At 42.9% G+C, this 7,108-nt stretch overlaps 1 pseudogene; it reads right to left on the reverse strand.

Annotated features, from left to right (window-relative positions):
• Positions 1 to 459: 459 nt before the first annotated feature.
• Positions 460 to 5,801, reverse strand: LOC115673806 (G-type lectin S-receptor-like serine/threonine-protein kinase At1g61370; annotated as a pseudogene).
• Between the last annotated feature and the right edge of the window lie 1,307 nt (positions 5,802 to 7,108).

Consider the following 7,108-nt stretch of genomic DNA (forward strand, 5'->3'; position numbering starts at 1 on the left):
GGAATGCCACTTGCTCCACAAGCTAGAATGCTTGGCTAGAAATGCAACTTGCTCCACAAGCTTGAATGCTTGGCTAGGAATTAAACTTCCAAGTCAAGTTTACCAACTATCATAAATTGCATTCATATGCAAGAAACAAAAGAAGAGAAGGAGACTATCTTGGCCTTGTCTTCTTCAATTGGGCACGTCTTCAATTTGCGTAATACCGAATAGTAATTTCGTTTTTGATTTCTGCTTCTGAAATTGGGGTCAAAACGAGGATGTCACATTTTGTGCATCCATGCACACATAAAACTATCCTACTAGAGGAGCTACCAACTCAGAGCTTCTCACTATCTCTATGTTTACATCATATATCCACGTAATAGTGCAACATCAGATTGGTTATTCAAGCAATTTAATTTGATAAACACTGAATCCCTGAAAGATGAATTGCATAGACAAAATGCATATGAGAATTTATCTTCCTTCAACCATAGTAATGGTGATGGTATTCCTGGACCACATGTTTTCTTCCTGTGAATGGACTTCGTGAGTTGTTGGGCACTGAAATGTAAATGTCGGTTCCTTTGGCTGTGGACGATCAGACTGCCCACTGTCGCGACCTAAAAAATCAATCAGGTTTTCTATCTTAGGCTAATGGATTACTAGATTAATTAAATTAACTAACCTAGCTCGAGTTCTCCCAAACTCTACCAAATCGCAACTTAGGTCCAATTATGAGCATGCAAATATTTTCAATGGGAGTCGCCACTAATCATTTAAGGTAGGTTGATTAGAAACCTAAATAAAATAGCGGGAGTACTATTTTATTTCTGCGAACCAGAAATTATGAATTCGGGGACTTGGTTACGCTAGATTCCCTAACGCCCTTTCGGTACCAATTTCAGGAAAAATACTCAATTTGACAATTTTGATAAATCCTGGCTTAGAGTTCAAAGGTGCAGAAATTTCTTTTTGATTTTCTTTTATTTAAATGAAAGCTAACCTATATGTAATGACGTGCAAAAAAATTGACATGCGTTAATGCAACATATCATGCAAACTATATGTCACGCGACGACGTGACCTATTTCTAATGACGGGCATATTATTTTTTGTATTTTTTTTAAAATGAAATTCGGAATTAAAATATCAATTATCTAAACATGCAATTTTAAACTAAAGAAATTAACCTATTCTAAAGTAATCTTTTTGGTATTTTTTTTATCGAAATTCGAAATTAAAATCGAGTAAAAAAATAACCGCTAAATCTTTCGAATTAAGTTTCGATCTGAAACCTGACAGATCGATCCTAAAATTCGAAATACCCGCTATGGAAATAACTCTATCTAAAGCTTGATAGATAGATTTATTTCCACGTGTGCGGTTGCGGATTAGGAAATTTTCCTAATCGATCACATCTTGAAAAAATTTAGATATCTCAAATATCTTGGATATATTCAAAGGATTTTGAAAATTCTAAATTCTATCAAAATTTGATAAGTAATAGATATCTAAGATTTCAAAAAGGAAATAAATCCTAATTGGGATAATGCTTATTATCCAAATATGCAAAATTAGATATCAATAAGCACAAATTAAGCAACCAAATATTCGAATCAAATCGGGATATGATAATTACCTGATTTGCAGATTTCTTTCCTAATTTGAATCTGTAGCGGATCGGGATTGCGGATTGGGATGGTGACCGGTGGTGCGTCGGGAACGACGGCGCGACGTCGGGAACGGCGGTACGGCGTCGGGAGCAGCGGCGCGGCGTCGGGAACGGCGGCGTCGAGATGGTGGTCTCCGGCTGGTCGAGCGGAGGCGCGGCTGGACTCCGTAGTTGCTGATTGCGGCCAAAGTGTAGGTTCTCAGAAATCCGGGATGTGCGGCTGGTGTCGAGTATTGATGAACAATGGTGCAGTAGTGTCACAGCGAACAAACCAGCGTCTACAAGCAAGGTGAATCAACGACCAAGAATCGCAAGCAATAGAACCCAAATATGAGAGAAATAACTAAAAAAAAGTGAACTTTTTCTCTTTTCTCCCTGCTTCGTGAAAGTGGGTGTCCTTGCAGAGGAGATAGACCAATTTGCCCAAGTCTCCTTTGATTATAAGACTTTGACTTCCCAAGCCCCACAATTAAAATTTCCACTTGTTTGACCTCTATCCCTCCGCGTGTATCAAGTGATCGGCCACGGATCAGCAAGTGTCATCGGTATAGCAGGGGCCTCCACGGTGACTACTTTGTCATCATCGATGACTAGATGGCTTCGATGGGCAGCAACAGCAGGAGCCCGAGTCAGGGGAAGCAACAGCTCACGTCGAAGGGCAGTGGCGAGCGTCACGGGTCAACTCGGGAGCGGCAGAGGACAGCAGCGATCGTCGTGGGCCGGCTTAGCAGATCAACGGAGGAAGTAGCACAAGGCGATGATGTCGGGCCGGCAGTAGCAACGGCGGAGAGGGGCTTGGCCGCGAGAGGCTCCACCAGTCTCTCTCTTTTCTCAAGTGATTCACTCGTGTGTTCTCTGAAAATTCTGAGAGCCCCTTTAATTATGACACATAACGATGTATTTATAATGTAAACCTAGGTCAATTAGCCGGGCTTTCTAGTCCTAATGGGCTTAGGCTTGGGCTTAGGCTTTAATTATCATTTAATTTCAAGTGGGCTGAATTAATGTGGGCTTTTATTTAATTAAGCATAATGGGCTAATTTAAGCTCAAATTAAGACAACCAAGCCCTTCTGACTTGTAATTTTCGGCCCATGCTTTCCGAGTGAGCCGAGTCTCGTTCGATGTCCGAGCTCAATTTACATGACGAATTCTAAGCTCGCTTGCCACCGCCAATCCGATGCGGAATGCAATTAATCTATATGAACCTAAACTATATGCTATGCAATTTTAATATTTTTGTTTAGGGGTTAAAATTTAATCCCTAATTTTCTATGCAATTAACCACTAAATGATGCGCCGAAATTTAGGTGTCAACACCCACTTAGCATTAGAACCACGGCCGACATGTTGGGTCTATCTGTGGCATGGTCCTGCACACAGGGAAGCCCTAACTGAATGCACCCCATCACTTCTGATGGCAAAAATGTGTCAACGATGGCTTCATCCATTAAGTCCAATCCTCTGCCTTCACGCCACAAGTGCCATGCCTGCAACAACTGGTCGATTGTTAGATTGTTCCAATGTCTTCCAATGGTTGAAATCTGATATGGAGATACATTATTTTGAAGTTAGATCTCGCACTTACATAAGTGACGAGATTGAGATGCTGTCCAAGGTAATCTAAACTTGTGTTCTTCTTGCTGCTGATAATTTCCAATACATGTACTCCAAAGCTATAAACATTAGATTTCTCAGAAAATATCCCACCCATTGCATTCTCAGGAGACATGTAGCCACTATATAACTTGGACATGTTATAATCTCGTACATAGGATGCCAAAATCATAATAAAGGTATAAAAAATCATATAAGTGGAGGATTCACGAAATATAGTTCAAACAAGAAATCAGAGACTCAAGGACAATGATATGAGAGGTTAGAAAATTGGAGCGTGGTAGACTTCCAACTCCAGAAGTACGTTTTTCTCATACCTTTCAGCATTCGTATTACAGTGCTGGTCTATAATTACCTCTGAGCAAACTGAATTATTGGAACCATTGGATGTACAAAAAAGAGTTTTCTCAGTCATATTTGAGGACAACAGTAGGAACATGCATGAAGGAAAGGTGAGCGCATTATACTGTTAATCTGCTGTCTAGGTGACAAATTGCCTCAGAAGCACTCTTAAGAGTGACAAAAGAAAGCTTACAGAGTCCTCACAACTTTGTGAGTATTTAACAAAACTTGAGTGCCTTCAAACATCCGCGCCAGCCCAAAATCTGAAATCTTGGGACTCATCTTTTCATCTAAGAGAATGTTGCTCGCTTTCAAATCTCGATGTATGACCCTGAGGCAGGAATCGCGGTGGAAGTAGAGCAGCCCTCTTGCGACCCTGTTGATAATGCAGAAGCGAATGCCCCAGCTAAGTTTTGCCTTCTCTTTTGAATCTAAACAAGTAAACAAGAACAGTATCTAGTTTCAGTACCGGGTTTGGTTGAAAGCGGAAACAAGCTCTTCAGAGAGTGACACAAACCGAAAAGAAAGGCGTCCAAGCTCTTGTTTGGCAAGTACTCATACACTAGAATCTTTTCTTCTCCCTTGGTGCAGTAACCAAAGAGTCTCACCAGATTTCGGTGCTGAAGTTTCAATATTAGAAGGATCTCATTCTTGAACTTTGTAATGCCTTGGCTTGAGCTGCTTGAAAGTCTCTTTGCAGCTATCTCCTTACAATTGTTCAGATTTCCCTGTTTACAAACGAGCAGAATTATCAGATGTCGGATGATCTGGGCATTGCCCTTGGAGAAGGTTTTCTTTTACCTTATAAACAGGGCCAAACCCTCCCTGCCCAAGTTTGTTTTTGGCGTTGAAGTTGTATGTCGTGAGGAGTATGCTATCAAGATCACAAACCACCAATTCCTATAACACCCCGGGTCTACACTGTGTAATATTTTCCGCTTTGGGCCTACCGATCCTCACGGCTTTAAAACGCGTTACACAGATATAGAACCCCAAGCCTTATAAGCTAGCTCGGAACTTCCTCCTAGGCGATGCGGGACAAGAGAGGTACCTCACTTCTTTGCGCACATCCGGGGTAGTGGTGCGGACGCACTACCATCCCTCCTCCCTGCGCTCCGCCGCTTAGCTTGGGCCATCACACTCTCCACCCCTTACGGGCACAGCGCCCTTGTTGTGAGCCCACATACGGTCGGGAGTCAGCTCTGATACCACCTGTAACACCCCGGGTCTACACTGTATAATATTATCCGCTTTGGGCCCACTGACCCTCACGGCTTTAAAACGCATTACACAGATATAGAACTCCAAGTTTTATAAGCTAGCCCAGAACTTCCCCATAGGCAATGTGGGACAAGAGAGGTACCCCACTTCCCTGCGCAAGTCTGGAGTAGTGGCGCGGACGCACCGCCATCCCTCCTCCCCGTGCTCTGCCACTTGGCTTGGGCCATCACAATTCCAATGCATCATCTTGCTTCAATTACTCTTTCCGTTCCCTTATCAGTTCTTCTGATCTGTTGGCTGTGTCCACTGACTTCTGGAGCCTTGGGATTTTTATTTTCTTAAATTTCCCTGCATTTTATGAACAGCGTGAAAAAAACTGAAGATAAGCATGAGAAAATTAGAAACAGAGCAGTATTTCTATTGTAATAACTGCCTACCTTCTCAAGTCATGATTTTACCAATCATACAAGATTCATATAGCGGTCAGTGCAGAATCACCCCTAAGACAGCAATAAACCACACATACTGAAATGCCTGCTCCAAATAACATGATGACAGAAATAGTACTTAGGCTGATGATAAGTTTTGTCTGCGTCAGTACACCTGAAATGGGAAAATAGATTATAAGAACCACAGGCAAGGCAAAACCAAGTGCATATTAATTCAACCCTTCCAACTTGTGTCTGCATCTGCAAGTCGAATAAATAGATCTTCGCCTGCCGTGGAGAATCGTTGAGTATCTATGAGGTCTTTACTCCAAGCCATACATCCTATAGAATCCACATAAGAAAAGGCCAAGCACGAGCAGTTTCCTAGGCACCAACTTTGACATTCTTCTGCATCGGTTACGCTCAACAAATAATCAGCAGAATCGGGCAATTTCATCTGTTTCATTTGCCAGAACACATCTTTTTCCACGGTCGTTGAAGCTGCTACACCTGTGGATTTCCAGCAATTCAATTCCATTTCCCTAAGGCACCCTCATGTCCAGTTTCCTCTGTTCTATTCTTCATCTAACCTTGGTTTAAACCTTTTAAGCATCTGCACATAGGTGGACTAAACCAGTCGCAAACTCCAAAAGGGCCACATGTTCCATAAATCTCACAATGGTTAGTTGGTACCGGTGCCTCCCAGTATGTTGACCATCCATCGCCCCTTTTAAACAAATCAAACTTTGTAGATCCTTCTGATGAGATGAAAAAATATCCAAAGAAGGAGTTGTGATTATTGAAGTAAAAATAAGATGTTCCCTGGTCAATATTTTGCAGGAGTTCGTAGTTGCTCAGGTATTTGCCGCTCATGGTCGGTATTCCGATGAACTTGGATTTATCCCACTGTCCGCTTCTCTAGTAAGGACTTGATCCATTCCAAGCAAAACCCTGAGGTGGGGTCTCCGTTGTAACTCCAACGACAAAGCTTCCGAATGAGGGATCTTCTTTGTAATGCCCCCACCTCGGGGTCATTAATGTAACGTCCCGTTCATTGTTATCTTTCTTTACACACAAGCGGAAGCATAATTTCGGGACAATCACATTAAGAACAACAGCGGGATTAAGACAAACATCATCATGAGCAAACATTATGTTTACAGGGCATGCAAACATATTTTAACAAGCCCTTCGGGCCATGGCAAATAACACATATTTCACACGCACTATGAATAGCAAAACTCGGCTTGGGTTGTCCTATACCCACTACGGCTTCTCGCCCCTCGCTTCTTCACCTCCACCCCGGTCCCGTCCGCCTGGCCATCTCACATTCCACCCGTGGCTTTATCCCGGAGCCGGTCCGCCCGCACCGCCAAAGCACCGTTGAACCCACATAGGGATCCAACCCATTCTCCGTTCGCATATCGATATCACGCCACGTACGGATGAGGCACCAAGTCCATTAGGCCCTCATCGAACATCACAAGCGTCGTGATTCGGCGATAGGCGCGGTCTTCTCTGACATCTATCACGGTGAGCACTTCGTCTCTCTGCTCCACGGGATTGCCAACGCTGGCTAGAGGAGATGCCATCCTACGGACCTGAAAAGGGGAAACAACGGGGGATGAGTCGGAGAGACTCAGCAAGTGAAAACACTAATATCAAGTGAGGATATATCGATCGCTGTTAACATAAGTCGGCCCTTACCGCACCCGCATCGATGGCAGATCAATAGCAAAATTCAAACAAGAGAACATCACGCATGGCCACATCATGTACACTTTACCAACTAAGGCTCGGTTCTATCTCAAAATAACATCAAACATGAAACAGGATCAAACTAAG

This window comes from Syzygium oleosum, unplaced genomic scaffold (genome assembly GCF_021117445.2).
Source record: "Syzygium oleosum isolate NSW1041296 unplaced genomic scaffold, Sole_v2.1 Sole_v2.11, whole genome shotgun sequence".
In the NCBI taxonomy this organism is placed as follows: Eukaryota; Viridiplantae; Streptophyta; class Magnoliopsida; order Myrtales; family Myrtaceae; genus Syzygium; species Syzygium oleosum.